General features: G+C 36.3%; 1 protein-coding gene and 1 long non-coding RNA gene across 5 annotated transcripts in view; both read right to left on the bottom strand.

Moving 5' to 3' along the window:
* LOC144959050 (dual specificity calcium/calmodulin-dependent 3',5'-cyclic nucleotide phosphodiesterase 1B-like) overlaps nt 1-22,500 on the bottom strand; it is a 675,925-nt gene that overhangs the window by 308,978 nt on the left and 344,447 nt on the right. The gene's annotated exons all lie outside the window — the stretch shown is intronic.
* LOC144958673 (uncharacterized) overlaps nt 20,330-22,500 on the bottom strand; it is a 2,340-nt gene continuing 169 nt past the window's right edge. The window contains exons 2-3 of the long non-coding RNA XR_013642492.1: nt 21,319-21,380; nt 20,330-20,490 (exon numbers count right to left, since the gene is read on the bottom strand). This is a non-coding gene — a long non-coding RNA (uncharacterized LOC144958673). The remainder of the gene's footprint in view (nt 20,491-21,318; nt 21,381-22,500) is intronic.

The following is a 22,500-nucleotide window of genomic DNA, read 5'->3' on the forward strand; positions in this document are numbered from 1 at the left end:
CCCCTCAATAATATTAATAACGATGCTAATACTGTATCAATACGCCAGTATTTTGGGCGCCAACGACATTTTTGCCTCAGACGCAAACCGCCATTGATTCGTCTCCTCAAATGTGACCCTTCGCCTCAAAACGGTATTAAGTCGGGTTGGTTAAGATGTTGAAAATTTCATTTATAGCCAGAAATATCAGACTTGTGTTGAATTTGTACGATTTATTGAGGAGAATGGATACAGTACCATATTTTAGGGTGCTAATGCCAACAATCTATATTTTTGACCAGTTTAACATTAAATTCGGCTTTGACGCATCTGGTTCGTTCCGACATAATACCGTTTTGAGACGATGGGTCACAAATCTGTTCCAATTCGATGTCTCGGGTCTCCGAGCTTTTGTTGTTAGGCTTGCTATTGTTTGATATTCTGTTTGACTCTTTTTATGTGTTGTTCTTTTTCAATCAATTTTTGGTCGTCTGTCTGTCTGTCTGTCTGTTTGTTTGTTTGTTATTATTATTTTTTTTTTTTTAATGTTTTTGGGGATTTTTGCTTGTTTTCTATTTAACGTTTAAAAGTCTTTTCCTCTTCATTATCATCATTGTCGTCGTCATCAGCAACATAATCCTATTTATCATCATCATCATCATCATCATCCTCATCATCATCATCATCATCATCATCATCATCATCATTTCAACCGTCTCTTTCCACTTCGTCACTCCTTTGTGTGTGTGTGTGTGTGTGTGTCTGTGTGTGTATGTGTGTGTGTGTGTCTTTGTGTGTGTGTGTGTGTGTGTGTCTGTGTGTGTATGTGTGTTCCTTGGTTTGTTTTGAATGCCTATTGTTGCATGTACCGTATTGTATTGCCAGTCTCTAGCACGCGCTGTCAAGTGTCTATGTTTACATACTATTTGAATGTGGGTGTGTGGGGATGGATGTGTGGGTGAGTGGGAACATGAGTGAATTCATCTCTCTCTCTCTCTCTCTCTCTCTCTCTCTCTCTCTCTCTCTCTCTCTCTCCTTCTCTCTTTCTCTCTCTTCTCCCCCCCCCCACTCTCTCTTTCTCTTTCTCACACACAAACACTCTCTCCCTCCCTATTTGTGTATAGTGTGTGTGTGTGTGTGTGTGTGTGTGTGTGTGTGTGAGCAGTTTGTTTGGAGTATGAGTACTTATGTGTGTAGACGTGTATGTTTACGTATGCGCACGTGTGCGTGCGCGCGCGAGTGTATGTGTGTGTGTCTGTGTGTGTGTGTAGACAGTATGTACAGATGAATAATGAATGGGTGTCACCGTTGGGTAGATTACAACTATTTATTTAGCGACTAGAACCAAGGGGCATCACCCATGCATGTCAGTCAATACAGAGTAACCGGACTGAGAATAACATGCCATAACAACGAATAATAAACAGTTTTACAGTAATCACGTCAATAATTACTGGCGAGATCGAATGTTTTAAAAGATAAATTAGATGCCTTCCATAGGAAACAGCTCACAATGAAAGAGTCAAACAATCATATTTTTTAAAATCACTCATTATCTCTCTTTCTCTCTCTCTCTCTCTCTCTCTCTCTCTCTCTCTCTCTCTCTCGTTTTCTATGTATGTCTCTCACTCTATCACTCTCTTTTCTCTCTCTCTCTCTCTTCTCTCTCTCTCTCTCTCTCTCTATTTCTCTCTCTCTCTTCCTCATTATCTCTCTTTGTCTTTCTCTCTCCCTCATGATCTCTCCCTATCTCTCTCTCTCTCTCTCTCTCTCTCTCTCTCTATGCTCTATATCTCTCTCACTCTCTTTCTCTCTCATTATGCAATGTTATTTTTTTGACGGACTCCAGGAATCATTACAACTGATTGCTTTGTTGCCATGGAAACAGTAATGGCCGCTTCGCTCTCGACCCAATCGGGCACGAAGTGTGATACCTCAACAAGTCGCATGAAAAGGTTTCGGGCTAAGAATGGTCGGGCTCTCTTTAACATTTTCTATGCAATGTCGGTGCTTGTAGCAAAGATGACGACGAGGCTTACGGCTTCATTTCCGATTGTTTTCATTGGAAATTACTCGAGCTTGGTACCCAAAAATGAATACTTTAAAATAACAAAACAAAAGAAAAAGAAAGCCCACAACAACAGCAAAACAATAAAAAAAAAAAGAAACAACAAAACCAAATAAAAAAAAAGAGACAAAAATGATATTGAAACACTAACAATACAAGAAAATAAATCAGTTATAAAAGAAAAAACAAAACAAAACAAACAAAAAACAACAACAAAAAAAAACAAAAAAAAAACAAACAAAAACAAAAAAAAAAAACAAACAAAATAGAAGCAACCAAAAAAAAAATACATAAACAAAAGTAATATATTTTGTTATAAATCATATATTTGAACTTAAACAAGTACTGGATATAATATCGTTTTGATACGATGTGCCACACACGGGTGTAGATTATGATCTATTTATAGATTATGTATGTGTATAATTTTATATATATATATATATATATATATATATAAATTATATATATATATATATATATATATATATATATATATATATATTATATAGTGTGTGTGTATGTGTGTGTGTAGATGATAGAGAGTATTTTTGATGCAAACACGTCCTTATCGCTTTGTAAAGAGATCGTGTATATGTAAACAACACAGGGGTGCATGTTTTGTTTGGGGTGTAGATTGTCTAAGTCTAATGTTGTCGTATTGTCGGATGAATTCTTGGAGTTATCTTAATGACGGAGGAGGTGTGTGTTGATTGTAATATTTATTTATATTATAGCTAGTAAATTACCTGTCTGTTTTGTATGGGGTGTAGATTATCAAATGTTGTCATAAATAAACAAATTAAAAAAAATAAAATCCCTTTATACATCCCATAGGGGAAATTTTTTTCTAGGGTCTATTCCAAGGTAAGACAGAAATAACCCAGGAGTCAGCCGCAGTGCAGCGCCGCAAATTGAGCTTGGGCGAGGTGACTTGCTCAAGGCCACTCAGCGCAGCAGCGGGTGATCGAACTCGGTACCTTTCGGGTACGAAACAAAGACCGTACCGCTGAGCCACGCTAATCCCTAATTGGCGGATGAATTCTTGGAGTTATCGTTATGACGGAGCTAGGTGTGTGTTGATTGTATTATTTATTTATATTATAGCGAGTAAATCACCTGTCTGTTTTGTTTGGGGTGTAGATTATCTAAATGTTGTATCTAGTGGCGGATGAATTCTTTGGTGTTATATTTATGACGGGGGTGTGTGTTGATTATATCATAATATTAGATATTTTAACTAGAAAGTTACCTGTTGATTTGTTTTGTCTATGTTTTGTTTTGTTTTGTTCATCTGATGTGGGTTTCAGAAGATGTATTGTTTGAGTTGTTTATATTGGAGACAAAGAGTGCTACCTTACATTTGCCTAACAACGTCATTTCCGGTTCCACATTTTTTTTTTTTTTGTTAGTTTTGTAATGATATTGGTGGCGATGATGATAAAGGTAATGGTGGTGATGATGGCTGCAGTGATGATGACGATGACGACCACAACTCCGTCGGCGATGATGATGACGATGACGATGATGATGATGATGATGATGATGATGATGATGGTGATGACGATGATGATGATGATGATGATGATGATGATGATGATGATGATGATGATGATGATGATGATGATGACGATGATGATGATGATGATGATGATGATGATGATGATGATGATGATGATGATGATGATGATGATGATGATGATGATGATGATGATGATGATGACAATGATGATAATATAGACAACATCGACAACCAAGATGGCGAAATTATTTTGCAATACCGTATACGCAAGAAGAAAAAAAATGGGGGGGGGGGGGGGGGATCAACTGTATTACGAATGATTCCGTTGACAAGCACTCACTCTCCCACCCACCAGCAGCCATATCATTATTAGCCACACACACACTGTCTTTATTCACTTTTGTCCTGTTTGTTTCAATTAATTATCGCCCCTAGTTGTAATCAGATTACCTCCCCTTGCATGCTTTATTGGGGCTGGGATTAGCCCAGCCCATTCCCACTTGCCAGCAACTTGATTAACCAGAGAGGAGAAAGAGAAAGAGAGAGGGGGATGTTGAATGCTGTGCTTGACGAATCTAAACCCTCTTTTAAAAAATTGAGCTTAAAAAAATTGAGCTTTATATAGCGCATAATCCACTATTTGTGCTCAAAGCGCTTTACAAGCGGTCCCTGGTCAACAGCAACATTTAACATGTAGGACGGGACATGACGCTTGTTAGGCGATATTCCCATTTTTCGGACAAAGACAACGCTGTTAATGGCCAGGTTTTCATTTTACACCTGAGTACGGTGAGAGAATGTGTGTAAAGAGCCAAGTACTCAACTATGCGCCGAGCGCGAGGCTCGAACCCAGGACCTCCCGATCCGAAAGCGAGTGTCATACCACTAGACCACATAGCCGCTAAAGCCTGCTCTAACAGACTAAATAAAATAATGTATTTATGTTTTTATTGTTTATCAGTTGTTGGCTGAAGAAGGGTTTTGAGCCCGAAACGTTCCGTGTTTGGTATTTTGTTCTTTTTTGAAGCTGGTATATTCATTTTTGTTTATTACTTTTTACTGTCCACAGTATATATATATATATATATATATATATATATATATATATATATATATATATATATATATATACATACATAAAGTATAAATTGACACTCACATTATATATGGCCAAGACGTACGTTTCTGTGGCTTTCGTCCACGTCTTCAGTCGGCATCTGTAGAAACAAACATTAGTCGGATGCCAACTGAAGACGTGGACGAATGCCACAGGCCACAGAAACGAACGTCTTGGCCATATAAAGTGAGTGACAATTTATATTTCATATTAGCTCTAACCATCATTATCGAGCACTTTCGTACCTACGAGTACCCACCAACGCTCATATATATATATATATATATATATATATATATATATATATATATATATATATATATATATATATATATATATATATATATATATATGTCTAGGTTTGTTTCTACATCTCCATCCGCCTGTCTGTCTGGTGTATTGTATAGTCATTCTACTTACTGGCCATAATCTTCCTAATAATGATCACCACCAAAGGACATTATTCTACAATAGACCAAGGGATTTAACCCGATAACTGCCAAACTCTGGAAAAACACGTATTTAAAAATTTGGCCAGAAAACCCGTCCTTCACATTTGGATCAATTTAAATATGATCCACATCTTGGCTAAAAAAAAACCCTCTCAAATCTCGGGTTTCCGCGAAGTCTTCTTTAAAGTCCCAGGTTTGAGAGTTTTTGCCCAAGATGAAAGGTCATTTCAATCGATCCATAATATTTTAAGGACGAGATTTCTGGTCAAATTTTTAAATACAAGTTGTTTCCCCCCCCCCCCCCCCCCCCCCCCCCAGAGGACGTCGGTTATCTGTGTAGTAGTATCAAGCACAAGTATCGTCCGTAGGATTATCCGAGTACAATAGGCAGAAATCGATACCTCGGGGAAGGATTAGACCAAAAGACAGATTCAACCTGAACAGATTTAATACTATCTAGAGATAATTGAGACAAATTGAAGACTGGTTTTACAAAATTCCCCAACTCTGTTTTCCCCCTATTTTGAGATTTTGAGGATTATTTCCCCCTGAGATTTCATATTCGGTCTATTATTTTATCATATTTACACTTCAAATTCACATAAATCTAGGGGAATTCTTGTGGCAATTGATGCTTGAAATATAATTTACGTTTCAATTTATCTCATGGATTGAAAATCTCAAAAAGTAGAAAAATCGACTTAACAAGTTTTGGAAAACCAGCCTTCATTTATTTTTTTGTTTGTTTGTTTGTTGCTTTAGGTCTCTTCCAACACAATTGAGGTTATATGAGAGACCGCTGAAACAAAAAAAAAAACAAGCAATCTAACAAAAATAGTACAAATGTCAATCAAAATCATAACCTAAAGATATCATAAGCTAAATTATAAATAACCAAGAACAAACAGGCAGAGGATTTACAGGAAAAAAATATCCCCTGTCAAAAATACAATCACAAACCAAAGAAGCAGGATAGGCTAGTAAAGAGAAGAAGAAACGACATCACTATCGGATCGTACACCCATGCGAACATCATAGGTATATGATTCAAGGGTGATGCTCCCATCCAACCACCCGCTAGCCTTCATTTATATATCGTGACAAGATTCAGAGTTTTAAAAAAAGTAGTTCCTAAGAGCCATGAGGCCTATGATATTAGCAATTGGTTTCTACCCTTTGGATAGGACGCTCACTAATATATCGTATAATATTTTCGGCCAGATCTAAGAGGCCTTGCTACTCAATCACTGCCGGGTGGACGGTGAAAGAGGGGGGGGGGGGGGTCATTAAAATCAAATCTCAACTAGGCTTCGCCTGGGAACGAAAAAGGTAAATCTGCATGTGACTTTACTGAACAATGTTGATCCCCAACACTATTTTAAAAAAGAATTGAAAGATTATCATTATTCCTTAGTATCAAGAGAGATTTCAAATTACGTCATCATTTTTTGTTGTGGATGAGCTTATTTTTACTTGGTAGTATCAAGAGAGATGTAAATTACGTCATCATTTTTTGTTGCGGATGAGCTTATTATTACTTGGTATTATCAAGAAAGATGTTTAATTACGTCATCATTTTTTGTTGCGGATGAGATTATTATTATTAATTTATAGTATCAAGAACTCTACAGGAAATTCCATTCCTATTAAGAAAGGAGTCCGCCAAGGGTGTGTTGCCTCACCAGATCTGTTTAATCTATACCAAGAAACAATCATGAGTGGCATAACTAATATGGAGGGAATAAAAGTAGGAAGAAGAAGTATCAAGAGAGATGTAAATGACGTCATCAATTTTTGTTGTGAATATGCTAGAATTGCGTGGAATCAATTATACTCGCAAACGCCAAAAAAAGGACTTGAGTATTAAAACCTGGCAAATTTTCTTCGTAGTAATTTTTGAGTTTACAGATGATATTAGAATTAGCCTGAAATAAAAGGAAGGGTTGTAAGTTACTCGTATATCAATCTGACAAAAATAGATTTATAATCTTTAGATTTGCCAGTAATTCTGTGTTCGATGAAAAAATTTTTACAATGGCTGCTCGGAACAATGTTGATCCCCAACACTATTTTTAAAAATATTTTAAAATATAATAGATACTTTTCAATCTCTATACAACGTCTACATCCGACTGTCTGTCTGTCTGACTGTCTGTCTGTCTGTCTGTCTGTCTGTTTCATATCTGTGACTTATTTTTCCCTCCCCCCCGGGGGAAGCACTTACAAAATATCCAATCTTTTTAAAATGATTACAAGACATTCCTTCAATCTTTAGTGGGAATTAGTTGTTAGGAAAAAATAATAATAAATCTTCTTTGACATTATCACAGTGAAAGTAATCTAACACAAAAACCGGATACAAAAATCACCTGCGGTCGTGAAATTGAAGAAAGATGCAATCCTCTTTTTAAAAATTTTTATATTATTATTATTTTATTTTATTTTATTTATCTTTATTTTCATTTTTCATCCCTGGGTTCTAGCCTCGCTCGGCGCATATTTGAATCCATGGAAAAGGGAAAAGGGGCGGAGCGAGAGAGGGAGAGAGAGAGGAGAGAGAGAGAGAGAGAGAGAGAGAGGGGAGGGAGAGAATATGAGAGTAAGAGGGGGGAGGGAGAGAGAGAGAGATGAGAGAGAGGGAGGAGAGGAGAGAGAGAGAGAGGAGGAAGAGGGGAAAGAGAGGGAGAGAGAGGGATAGAGAGATGATGATGATGATGATGATGATGATGGTGATGATGATGATGATGATGATGATGATGAGGAGGAGGAGGAGGAGGAGGAGGAGGACGAGGATGAGGATAACGACGAAGACGGTGATGATGATGACGATGATATTGATGATGATGATGATGAGGAGGAGGAGGAGGAGAAGAAGGCCGACGACGACGACGACGACGACGACGATGGTGATAATGTTTGTATATTTTTAGACAAAACTGGAACCCAAACCGGAAGTAATCCAATTCTTGGTTTGGTATTTAGAAGAGTCAGCATCAACTCTCATTAGTCTGAACATGGCTGACCAGTGATTATCACCGACGGAGTTGGAAGGAGAGAGAGAGAGAGAGAGAGAGAGAGAGAGAGAGAGGAGAGAAAGGGAGAGAGAGAGAGAAGGGGAGAGAGAGAGAAGGGGGAGAAAGAGAGAAGGGGAGAGAGAGAGAAAGGGGAGAGAGAGAGAGAAGGGGAGAGAGAGAGAGAGAGAGAGAGAGAGAGAGGATGGGAGGGAAAGAGATTGAGAGAAAGAACGAAAGTGAGAGAGATTGGGAGAGAGGGAATGAGATGGAGAGAAAGATGGGAAAAGGGATGGATTGATAAATATATAGGGAGAAATGGAGAGGTGGAGAGACAGATAAATGGGAGGGGAGAGAGGTTAAGAGAGAGAGTGTGTGAATAAAAAAAAAAAAAAGAGAGAGAGAGAGAGAGAGAGAGAGAGAGAGAGAGAGAAATATGAATCTCGACTTTACTGGTGATTGATAGCTGATGGTGAGACCAATTAAGCTATCGGAAACCCCCAATCATACACACACAAACACACACACACACACACACACACACGTCAATTAATGTTATTTTAAAACCAAGTGATTTGATTATTCGATTAATTATTCAAAACAAATCAAGGAATTTTATTCAGGTCAATGTAAAAGTGAAATCCAATCCATGCCTGTGTTTTTATCACATTTAAATGCATTTGAATTATTCAGCTGTTCAACATACAACACTGGTCAATGACCTCAATAAATATCACTTGTTTGTTTTGTAAAACAAAAACAAAAGTCGAGAGAGGATTTTTAAAAACATAGATACTATCGCGAGAAATATATGAACTGCCTCACTCTGAAAAAAAAAAAAAAAAAAAAAAAAAAAAAAAAATTATAATAATAATAATAATAATAATAACATAATAATAAATTTTTAAAAAAGCTAAACTAGGAAAGAAATACTTTTTTTAAAAATTAAATATTTTGGAATCATTTTCTATACAATAATTAGATACCTAATAACAGAAACGCGATTCTCCGTGTGGACAAATTGGCCATCTGGCAACTCTAGTGTGTCAGACCACAAGACCACGTCATAATAATAATAAGATGACAGTAAAAGCAAGTAACATTGAACTTTGACCTAGTTCTCTTGGCCTACTAATTTGGACTATAAACAAAACACAACAACAGGATAGCCTAAAATATGTGATAGACTGTTTGCTCCACTGACTGGCTCGTGATGAATGCCAGTTCTACCGTACTCTGGAAAAATCCATAATATTTAAAAACTTGGCCAGAAAACTCGTCCTTCAAATTAAATGTGGATCGATTTAAATTACCCTCATCTTGGCAAAACACTCTCAACCTGGGACTTCGAGACTACTTTTAATTCCTTACAAAGGGGATTCTATTTCATGTCCAATCATTGATTTTGTTTATTTACCTTAACTACTCCATTGACACACATCTAATTCGTCCTTAGGGTTTCATTCATCGTGTTTTGTTGATAAAGGGAAAACACGAAACGTCCACAGTACCTGTCTTCGTTAAAAAAAATTGGAGCTTACATTTCAACACTCATCGTTATTTATTTTCCTTCGAGCTTCAAGCAGCAACATTTTATTCTGCTTACTGACCAAGTCAGCTGGCAAGGAGGGGGAGGGAGGTGGGAGTGGGGGTGGGTTAGTGCGTGGTTAGTGCTTGGATGAGAGAGATGTCAATCGCAGAACTAAGGACACCGGCGTTGTGTCCTTGTGTAAAACATCCAACGCACTCGATTATTATGATATACGAATATTATAAGTTTAAAAGAACGCTTTCACATCTGAGTCGAGAGAATACATAGTAAAAATGAATGCTATAATACTTTAAGAGAACACCCTAAAATATTTTCTTTATTTATATATTCTCTGCTAAAAATAGTATTTACTGAAAAACATTCTTTAAACACCAGTACAACACACTCCTCCTTAAGTATGACACACTACACACTAGAAACTACTACTACACATATATACAAACATACTGACGACCTCCTTATGTCATCATTAATGAATTATTAAAGCACACACACTTCTACATACTTAGCATAACAACTCTTAATATTTGGTGTTTGGCGTTAAGTAATGACTTGAGTTACTCCAAGCATACGACAACGATGCTGTCTCGACTTGAAAAGGAAATGTACTTGTTCACACGGTCTCTATGGCGTGAAACGAACAATAGCAATTTGCTTGCTATCCTTTGGATACGACGTATAAATCGCAAAGTTCTTTCCGCCAAATCTAACAGACTTAGCTACCTACCCATTCACTTCTAGGTAAAAAGAAAAAAAAAAAAAGGGGGGGGGGGGGGAGGGCGTCAGAAAACAATCTCGACTGCACCCGGGATCGATCTTGATCCCTTTGCGTGTGAAGCGAGTGCTCTACCAACTGAGCTATCGTGACCCACGAATTAAAATATTGACAGTAGTAAGTGAGTCAGGAGGCGAGGAAATGAGTAAGTAAATAACGAAAGCAACTACTAACCATAACCACGCACAGTATAGCTCCATGCCTGTAAAAAGCTAATACAGTTTGTTTTAATGTCAGAGACAACGCGTTTGTCGAGACCAGGTACTTATTTAATTTTTACACCCAAATACGGTGAGATAATGTTATGAGTAAAGCGCAATTAAAAAAACAACAACTCAACTATCTTTGCGCAGCTTATAACGGGACTTGAACCAAGAGTTATACAGGTTCAGAAGGCGAATGCCATACCAAAAGACTGAAAGGAAAAAAAGGTCGCACATTTCGCACATTGTCATTAAAATTTCACGCCAGAAATCCCATAGAATCGTCCGTAACAAGATAATAATAATAATAATACATCGTTGTTTCACTCGACGTTTCCAGAACAATGATTTCTAAATAACTAACACATCGCATTGATCTGCTGGAAATGTTCTACTATGTGATTATATTATGTTTGTATGTGTATGTGTGTGTGTGTGTGTGTGTGTGTGTTTGTACGTGTGTATTTCCAATGCCTAATTGATTGATTTACCGTTAAGATACATTGTTGATTATATTATGTTTGTATGTGTGTGTGTGTATGTGTGTGTGTGTGTTTGTACGTGTGTATTTCCAATGCCTGATTGATGGATTTACCGTTAAGATACATTGTTGATTATATTATGTGTATGTGTGTATGTGTGTGTGTGTGTGTGTGTTTGTGTGTGTGTATTTACAATGCCTGATTGATTGATTTACTGTTAAGATACATTGTTGATTATCCGGTTATCGATTTATCGGTCGGTGCCATGCTGATGCTGCTGCTGTCACAATATCAACCAAACTCTGAGAGAGATGAAAAAAAAAGAAACACACACACACACACACACACACACACACACACGCACACACACACAAAAGAACATAAACACACGAAAAAAAAAAAAAAAAAAAAAAAAAACGCGTATTCAATTTTTTTTTGGCAGAAAAGTCGTCCTTCAAATAAAATCAATCATTTAAAAATAAACCTCATCTCAGGGGGGGGGGGGGGGTGGGGGGAGGATAAAACAACAAAACAAAAACCCCCTAAACACAAACAAAAAAACTAAAACAAAACAAAACAAACTCTCAAACGTGAGACTTTTTTTATTTGTGACTTTATCGAAGCCCCAGGATTGAGAGTTTTTTTTTTTGACTAGATGAGGGTTATTTTAATCGATCGTTTATTGAAGGCTGACTTTTCTGGTCAAAATTTTTAAAAACGTGTTCTTTTCCAGAGAAGGACACACTAGCTGTTGCCTCGAGCGAGAGCTGCATTGTGTTTGAGTCGTGAATACAACTCATTAAAAGAAAAGTAACGAAAGAAAAAACAAACCGATCATTTTTTTCCTTCTTTCTCTTCGTTTCTTTGTTTGTGATTGATTTCACGGATGGTTGAGAAAAAAAAACCCGTTAGGAAAAGCGATATGGTTTGATGGCTACGGAGAACGGCGTCAATTTGCCATTGTAATGGATTGAAAACGATGTTGAGCATGGTTAGGGACTGGAGAGATGACAATGAATGATCGCGGATTCTAGCTTTTCTGTACCATAATTTGTCAGAAGGCTGCGGTACTCTGAATAAAATACTTTGAAGAGTTTACACACACACACACACACACACATATATGTATATATATATATATATATATATATATATATATATATATATATACATATAAGTATCAATCCACTATTAAGGTGACCACTGTGAAATGCACCAATTGGAGGACCAAGCATATGTCTTGTTCAAATTGATTAAACTGTTCAATCTTTGTTCAAATGAGTATAGTTTGATGCCCTACAATGATTTATGAACACAATTTGATGCTTGATGATCACAATGGTATATAGAAAATTACTCGGTCCCCTAATGTTTTACTAAGTGTTTCTGTAGCTTTAAGGAGACATTTGGTAAAAACATGTTTTTAGGGAGACCACATTAAAAAACCCTTTTAGGGAGCCCAGTATATGTTTTATATGTGTATACCTAAGAGTGCATTTTCAAGTGAGCTACCACCAAATTGTCTAAAATAAAGTAAGTCCTTAAGATTAAGAGCTTCATGGCCATAGTGTCGAAGCTTATCCCAGTGTGCGTAGAGTGAAGTGGCCGAGCAACGCATTTACTAACTCCTGGGAAGGTCCATCCCTCAGAAGGGGCGCTCAGGGAAATAACCTGGGACTCAAACACGGCAAAAAATATTCCCAGTTGCTCCGTGCGCCATTGTTTTTGCAGTCCCGACCCCTTTAGAAACCTGACGACCCAGGTTAAGATCAGAGATAGAAGGGACCAGGCAGAGGAGTTTATTTGTTGTTGTTGTATACCACTGAATGGACTTGGTTTGTTTTGTTTTGTTTTTAAGGGTTTTACGGCGCTTGCAACACATTAAGGTCATATCAGCGCCAGTAAAAAGGAAGAAAATGGGATAGTAAAAAGTTCTGGAACTACAATTAGAGCACCAAGAAAAAGTAAGGCAAAGGGGATTTGTTTCAAATAGGAAACAGTAGATCAAGAGCCACTATCAAGTATATTGGTCACCTAACGTTCATTCAGACAAAGCACAGCCAAAAAGGGATACTAAGTTTAAAGCATAATAATATTAACACAAAATCAAAAAGAGGCATAACAGACAGATGATTTACAAGGAAAAATATAATCCAAAAACTCGAACTATACATTTGACGTTTTACACTCCCCAGACACAGGTTCCTAAGGACAAAACCAAGTAATCCCATCCGAGACACAGACAGAAAACAAGTTGGAAACAGACATAGGGGGATAGAAGACGCAACGAGTACGTCCTGCCATTATGGGAAGTCTTGTTTGTTTGTTTTTAAGGGTTTTACGGCGCTTGCAACACATTTAGGTTATATCAGCGCCAGTAAAAAGGAAGAAAATGGGATGGTAAAAAGTTCTAGAATTACAATTAGAGCACCCAAGAAAAAGTAAGACAAAGGGGAACTGAGAACAAATAGGGATCAGATGTAGATTCCAAGAGCATACCACCAATGTACTTAGTTTGAAATCACCTACAAGTCTCATCCAGACACAAGCACAAAATCCAACAAAGAGGAACACACTCAAATGCTTACATTATACATTCAAAATAAAAATAATAATACATAACAGAGAGATGATTTACAAGGAAAAAAATATCATCTCCCAAAACCATAACTATGCATTTGACTGTTTCCCTCCCAGCTAGGACTCCGGCCAGAGCCAGGACAAAACCAAGAAATCTCATTCCGAGACAAAGACAGAAAGCATGTTGGAAAACAGATATAAGGGGATAGAAGACACAGTATGTACCTCCCTGCCCGCTATGGGAGGTCAGGATCCCCACCCAGTTATGGGAAGTCGGGAACCCCACCCAGTGAATGGAGTTGGATGGATAGGACAGCAGATCTGATGGACACAATGAACGGCTTCAATCAACATCTCATTCACTTTAACTTGCACAATGCTTGCTTTGGTTTCGTGGTAGACAGTTCGTCTGACGCCCGAGTTGCCAGGGTTCGAATCCATATTTGTGGCGATGCAGAGTCATTGTAAAAGTCTCATTTACAGTCTCACTTGTGTTAATTGGAGTACGTTACTGAATTGTAACAACACGTTGTTCGTGTCCATATAAATGTACTACCAGCTGCACGTTGAGCTCATTGTGGGTTTTATGATACATCAAGCTCGTGTAAAATTACATTTACATTTGACCGAAAAAATGATACATAACGATAGAAGTCTACAAATCATATTGCAGGTTTATTTCAGTTCCAAAAGCCATCACAAACATTCATCCACTGTATCACATAAGTCTTTGGTCACCAAATAAAAGCATGAAGTTTGTTATGTGTACAGTGCAACATAAAAGGATAGAAACAGTTTTACTGATAAAACCCTCAAATGATAACAAACCAATATGTTGTTGCTGGTAAGTTGCTTAATTGCATTTGTTAAAAAGCATAAACTGTGAAGCAAAAGTGTTGAAAATCGTTTGAATAAAGTTTAATGCAAAAAAAATAATTCTTAAGCACTTTATGCCGTTCTAAGCTGTCGTTGCTGCATTTTTTTTCATTATTAATTATTATTTATTCTGATTAAGGATGAGGGGATAAAGAAAGAATGAAATTAAATGCACAGAGGTGTCATTTCTTGACAGTCACCTCTAAAGATTGCAACTCTTAAAATTATCATAAAAAGAATAGTGAAATTTTACATTAGGTATCTAGAAAATGCTGAACATAAAGCTACATTGGCCAATTAAGTTAGGGTTAGTAGAAAGACTTTTTATTCTGCCATATCTGATTCTTTCAGATAGTTCTACATAGCTACCAACTTTTCAAAAATAAAATAAGGAACGCTCATTTGGCCCGGGATGAGGGGCGATGTGTGCCGAAGCCCCCCCCCCCCCCCCCCCCCTTCATCGAATCGCAACATATAAAAGTCAGCCTTTTTAATTACTATTACTAACACTAACAAGTTTGAGATGACAGAGGCTAGTCCAAATGTTGCTCAATTATCGGGTTTAGTACCAGCACATTTGAATCGTTAAAATGACACTTTCCACAATGATTGTTGTTTTGTTTTTAAGGGTTTTACGGCGCTTGCAACACATTTAGGTTATATCAGCGCCAGTAAAAAGGAAGAAAATTGGATAGTAAAAAGTTCTAGAATTACAGTTGAAGCATCCAAGAGAAAGTAAGACATAGGGGAATGGAACAAATAGGGATCAGATGTAGATTCCAAGAGCGTATCACCAATGTACTTAGTTTGAGATCACCTATAAGTCTTATCCGGACACAAGAACAAAATCCAACAAAGAGGAACACACTCAAATGCTTACATTATACATTAAAAAATAACAAATATAGTAATAATACATAACAGAGAGATGATTTACAAGGAAAAAAATATCATCTCCAAAACAATAAATATGCATTTGACTGCTTCCCTCCCAGCTAGGACTCCGGCGAGGGCCAGGAAAAAAACAAGTAATCTCATTCCAAGACAAAGACTGAAAGCATGTTGGAAAACAGATATAAGGGGATAGAAGACACAGTGTGTACCTCCCTGCCCGCTATGGGAGCTTTCCACAATGAGATCAAAATTCAGAACGGACAATATAAAGAAAGAATTCAACTGCCTCAACTTTGATAAGGACCAATACACAAGAAGCACAATTGTAAAATAAATGAAATAACTTAAGATGGTTAGAAATGCATAACTACCAACCTGGTACATCACTTGAGAGGGCGTTTTGGGGTAAAAATTAGGTGAGTTCAGATAAAAAGTAGACGATTGCATATATGTTTTCTTTCATGCAACATAATGGTCTTTAAGTAGTATACTATAATAGTAGTTATAGTAAAATGCACCTCTAAATATTAGAGAATTCCTACTTCTTTACTTTGACAAGATAAACACACCTAAAAATGGAGTATACTTATTTTTCTTGAACCTAAACCGTTACAAAAGCTTGCTTGAAAAAAAAAAAAATTAAAATCAGATGAAGATGTTTTTAAAGGGATTAAATTTATATTTTCATAAATTAATAAAGGGAAATAATCATTGTCATCTTTAATCAATATAAGCAATTGATTTTCTTATTGAATACCTTCCAATCAAAAAGGTGGATTTAATTTTATTCTTAATTAAAATAATATTTGTAACAAATAGTGAAAGTATCAATACTGTCTTAGAATATTCAAAGTATATCGAGGCTAACATCCATATCCTATGCAAATCTCCAATACATTATGAAAGGTTTGAGTAAAAATACAGGCGTCATATAAACGAATGGAACTTTTTTAATTGTTGAAAATCATTTATGATAGAGGCATAATTCAAATTAAAGAGCTACACAAATGGAGATTATGCTCTCACTGGACACCAATAATAATGATAATAATAATAACAACAATAGTAGTAGTAGTAATAGTAATAATATGGATCAATAATAATAATTCATTAGGCTCACATGGCTTTTTTTACCACAAATTAGTCAAAAATTACAAAATACGGATTTTGAACTAAAAATAACCACTTACGGACTCAGGAAGTCAAATACGGAACAAATCCGTTTTTAACAGAACGGTTGGCAGCTATGGTTCTACAAAGCATTTGTCTCTCAAGCTGAGCAAATGAATGTTCATATAATATAAAAAAGGATATTGCAATGATGAACAGATTGTACTATATAAAGATAAAACGTTTTTGTAAACCCCAAAATATGTCAATAACACTATACAATACAATGAATGTAATACAAATCAAATTCATGATTGTCATTACACCGATTGAAACGCTCTTTCCCTTCTATATTTATTTCTTTCATTAAAAATCTTTGTCTTCACCAAACTAATTAGTGTACCTTCAGGGATTCCTTTTTGTGAAAATACCCTGTGGTGTTTTAAGAACAGAATAATTTCAGACTTTCTAGGTAATGATCCCTTGAACCATGTGCTGAAACATCTTCGACAAAGTTTTTAAAATATGACTTGACTCTATCTGTATCCTCATCTGACCATGACATGTAAGTCCGATTTTTGCTTGAATTCCTCTTGGGTTCAGTTTGTTTTGAAGAACACGTAAGCTGATTTGGCACTCCTGCTTCACCATCAAATATTTCTTCTTGATTTGCAGCTGTATTTCTCTGGAAAAAAAAAAGAAGAAAATAAAGCACATCATGCTATGAACTATGAAAATAAATCAATAGACAGATCGCATGCACATCAGCTACATGACAGCGATAGAGAGGAATAGCATTCCAAATATTTAAGGCCTGGACAAGTAACTGTCATAATTCCTTCTTGTTATATACTTTTCTACCATCTATTCCTTTGGAAGAGGTATGTTAGATTTGTGGAGACCTCTGCCACATAACAAATCCAGTGAAAAGACGCCATATTTTTGTTTTGAAATAGAAATAAATAGATCAATCCACCCACTTCACTGGGTTCAGGGTTCCCTCTTCATTATAATCAAAATATGAACATAAATCGGAATAGTAACACATTGAAGTCTCATCTGAATACATAGATTGTCCTTTGTTGTTTCAGCGAATAATCAGACAGAATGTCAAAGAATTTTAGGTTTTTCCCCAACCACCCCTTGGAGGTATCAGTATCAGCGGAATGGTAAGCGTCATGTTTTTTTACGTTGAGCAACAAAATTTACTCCAAATGCTTCACTCGACCCAGGCGGAAAAGCAATCAAGAATAGACCCAAGTCCTATCCAAAGACTAACATTTCATTTAAGTTTATTGTAGGCCCTTGGCCAATCGACAAAATTCAATTCACATAAATTATTTACAACAATCAGAAATTAATTATATCAATAATAGTAATAGAATGCAATGAAGGCAATATCATAATAATAATAATAATAATAATAATAATAATAATAATAATAATAATAATAATAACAGTAGCGGCAATAAGTAACAATTAATATAGTAACAAAAGTAATAATAGACTATAGTTCATAGTCATAACAATGACTTTCTTTGTCATTGAGGGAGTGAGAAAACATCACCGGCTGGCAGAACAAACAGCCGACATCAATCAAACGTCCTCCAGACCGGTTGAGCATCGGCTTCATTAATTCCTTAAAGACTTCCCCCCAACTGCCTGAACGATGCTGATGCCCAGACAACTTAATCCTGATTTATATTTTGTGGGAATGAAATATGACATGTATATGCCGGAAATATTTCAATAACAAACACACTGTTCAGATAGAAAATATTTGAGTCTTGCCTTTGTTAATTGACACAGGTAAGTTAGGAAAATAAATGCTAGTAAAAACGATCAGCAAGTTCGTGAACACTGCTTCTCAACTCGAACATATGTGTAATAGAATGCCATTTTATTACTATTACTACTACGCCTTACTACTATAGGCTAGCATTCGTGTGTGTGTGTGTGTGCGTGTGTGTATATGTGTGTCTAACGCGGCAAGCAGTGATGCATGGGGGTAGTGTGTGTGAGCGTATGTGTGTATTCCGACAGGTATCTCTGATAACTAAGCAGAGTAGTATTATTATTATTGTCTTCCTTGTACTCGGTGTCGGTTGATACGTCTTTTTATTGATATTTATTTCTCCTGTTCCAGTTAACTTTAAAAGACAAATTTACTCTCCTTAGATCGGGATATCCATGCCTTCAAAATGTATATTTTATTTCTCTATACAATATTGATGTAATTCCAATATCTTCATTTTTATTTACAAACAAGCAACTCGCACACTGTTTATTCATGTGTTACACAATAACCAAATTGCTGTTGTACCCACCAATTTGTAAGATATTATGAAACCACATTTTCACCTGTAACAGTTCATTTATTTGTATATGTTGCATTTTGTGATTTATTGCCATTTTATTTTAGCATGTCGAACACCCTCGCGGGAATTCCCAATTTTCCTAAACATGCCCATCTATGATATTGTTGTGACGTAGGTGCTTTCCTGGGGTCCGCGTCGATATTATTATATCATGCATTTTTCATATTTTGATGTTGTTTTGCTTTATTCAATAAACCTCAAACATTGAATAATTCGCCTTCTGACGTTCACTCCTTCAATAACCCTTTCTTTACGTGGGTGGTCGAGGAACCGGGGTTGACGAGGGATCTAAACCACTGGACTGTGTGTGCTCATCACATGAAATCGCTGATCTTCATTTTCTTTACACTACTACTCCTACCACAGCTGAGAGACATAGCCGCAACCGGTCACATGAAATCATTGTCTCTCGGCTGCCTTTTACTTTACATGAAATCAGCTATCATCATTACTATTTCCTACTCTATCTCTATTTGAGCACCTCCACAGAACGGTTACGGTTCGGAACCCAAGTCGACCCTGCGACTGAGACCATCCACCTCTTTGTACGGTACTTCACCACACTCGTGATACCGTTACATATGTTTTCATCAAATCTACACACATCATGTTGTGAGCTGAATTTTAATGATCTCAGTTGTCATTGAAAGGAAACCCAAGAATTTTAGAATAAAGAAAAATATTGAACCTGGAAGTCAAAAGGGTTTGTAGCACAGCAGACATTATCAAAGTATAATTTTAGTACCGACAAATTAAAAGAAAATGTGCTTTTCTTTAAATGCTCCCAATCATCATATACTGTTTAGGTTGCAAGATTAATAAAAATGTTATCTACTCTGATTCTCGTTAAGTTTCCAGCTGGTCTGTGAAAAAAAGCCTTAAGCATCATAGAAATACAAAGAAACAGTTTTAATATATAGATGGGTTGTAACAAAAAAAACCATTTTAACACTTACAATACAAGCAATTTAAGTCTATTACAGACAAAAAAAACCCCCAATAAAATAAACATGAACATTTTTATGGCTGGTTTCACTGATATCACTCACACATTGGGGTTTCAGATTCTAAGATGTCCACCCTATCAAATTTGGATTTGTGCTTGTTATGTAAATGGTAGCGTATTTTGCGACGCAGCACTGCCAAAACAGAAAAAAATGCAATAACACAAATGCAGCACCATGGAGGGGGTGGAAGTTTTCTTTTAAAAGGAAATGTAAATTAAAATTGATCCCACAAATATCAAAGGAGAAGAATGACAAAAAAATGACTCACCATTGCACGTAACACGTTGGTTTGCAAGTATATAGCATTCGGGTTGAACTGGGTCCCAGACTGGCAACGAGGTTCAGTCTGTGATAGTTGTGGATGAGGCTCTGACTGAGTTGGGGAATGAGCACTAGGTTCCAAAGACAATGATGTACTCAGCATTGGGTACCTCACAGAGTACGTAGAGGAATCAGACTCGGAGTCAGCAACAAAATCGGGACCCTGTATATTTTGTGGAAAAGATGACAGATCAATCAATTTATTCATGTTGACAATAAACATGAAGAGCCATTGTTTAATAATCCAACTAAACAATTAGCTGGTTAATAATGCAAGTATAATAAAAAAGAGTTGAGAAAGGCAGACATATTGTCTAAGTATTTAATATGTTCAACTGTGCTTGGATAAATATAGATACACCAACCAGGGTTTCAGTAAACCGTTTTTAACCAACTCTTTAAATCCTACACCAGGACCAACAACTACAAAACAATTTTTTATATCACTACGATTCTGGACATATAAACGGTTGTCATTGCAACAATATGAACTTCCTAACCTTGCAACTGCAATATAGTTAACAAAAAAAAGTTGATAAACATTACGATGCAAGAGAATTTGGACAAAATGCGAGATCAAAAGTATAATCCCAACAGAAGCTATTTTAATTTTTCCTGGAAACGCATCATTTTCACATTTTGTCAAATAAAAAACAGCGAAAAAACAAACGACTTCAAATGTGAATGGCTCATCAATGAATATCACTTCAAAATATAACGAGGAAGGTTTAAAATAGTGTTATTGTTGGCGAAGTCCACTGCAAAGAAAAATTTTTAACAACAAAAAACTAGGAGATCTCACTGGTGTAAAACAGTGTTGTCCTTGTCCTGAAATATTGTATTGCGCCTAACAGACTGCAGGTCTCATCTTTTGTGGCAAATGTGTTTTGTCCACCACAAAATATGTTGATGTGAAGCATTTTGAGCATGGTGCCAACTGTGGATAAACGCTATACAAATGTTATGATTTTATTTTAATGTACATACTTACCACAAATGAATCATGTGATATGGAACTTTGTTCTGCATCACTTTCAGGCTCTGAGTTGGAGTCTATATAGAAAATAAAAACAACAAAAAAAGCTGAAGACTATCATGTGCAAGTTTTTCTCTAAACTCTTAAACAAAAAATCATGCCATCTTGTGCTGTAAAAGGATTTTTTTTTAAATTATTTACCTTATGACTATTGTCCTTTGGAAAAAAAAGAAAATTAAGTCTGAAACCTTCTGGCTATTTTCTTTTAAATTTCAAGAACGTCAGAGTTGGCAAGGGAGGACGGAAATATAATTCCAGAAACCAATCTGTCTATAATCATATCCATATGATAGTTTTTCGTTCAAGATTCAGGTACAGTCCACTTAGGATAATCGCAATACCTTGGGATCATCGAAAATGTTGGGATTAACCGAAATTCAGTTTCCTGTCCACTATTTCAACATTTTACACATTTATTGTCAACTCAAACCAGTAAATAATATTCTTAGTCCACCACATACAGAGCAATTTGATTGAAACAAAAACCATATGGCAGCCCCGTGTAGATTTGTCAACCAAAAGCAGCTATGAAGCAAGCCGATATCTTATTCAGATTGGAAGAAGTTTCAATCTTTTTTCTCAACAATTCAACATTTGTCAGAGTTAAAGAGATTAGCCTTAATGAGAGACAATAAGCTCTCACCAAACTCGTTGGTCACAATGCACAGTTGTTAATCCTAAAACAAAGGATATCGCTCAGTCTCTCTTTATAACTGTCATTTATAACCTGTTGTCAAGATTATGACCAGCCCCTCTTCTATTTAATGGCCACCGATGACGTCACAAACCCATACTGCAGAGCCCCGCCCTCTTTCGACTCTAACAGAGTGGTGACACACTACTGTAGCATTAAATCCTGCTCACTCTCGATTCTTCAACCTGTCACGATTTCATCCATGATGAAATTTAATCATGATATACTGTTTGATTTCTTGAATTTACCACTTTTTAAAAAACCGAAGTTTGTTGCAATTAACCAGTGACTTTTATATAGAATTATTTCCATTGCTTAGGAAATATTGTGATTAACCGAAAGTTGCGATTAAACGAGTTGCAATTATCCGGAGTGGACTGTAATAGTATTACACATCATGACTCAAAAAAAAAATAAAAAAAGCAAACTATGTGTACCTAAAT

This window comes from Berghia stephanieae, chromosome 13, assembly GCF_034508935.2.
Source record: "Berghia stephanieae isolate SIO BIC M18660-M18661 chromosome 13, UCSD_Bste_1.3, whole genome shotgun sequence".
Lineage (NCBI taxonomy): Eukaryota > Metazoa > Mollusca > Gastropoda > Nudibranchia > Aeolidiidae > Berghia > Berghia stephanieae.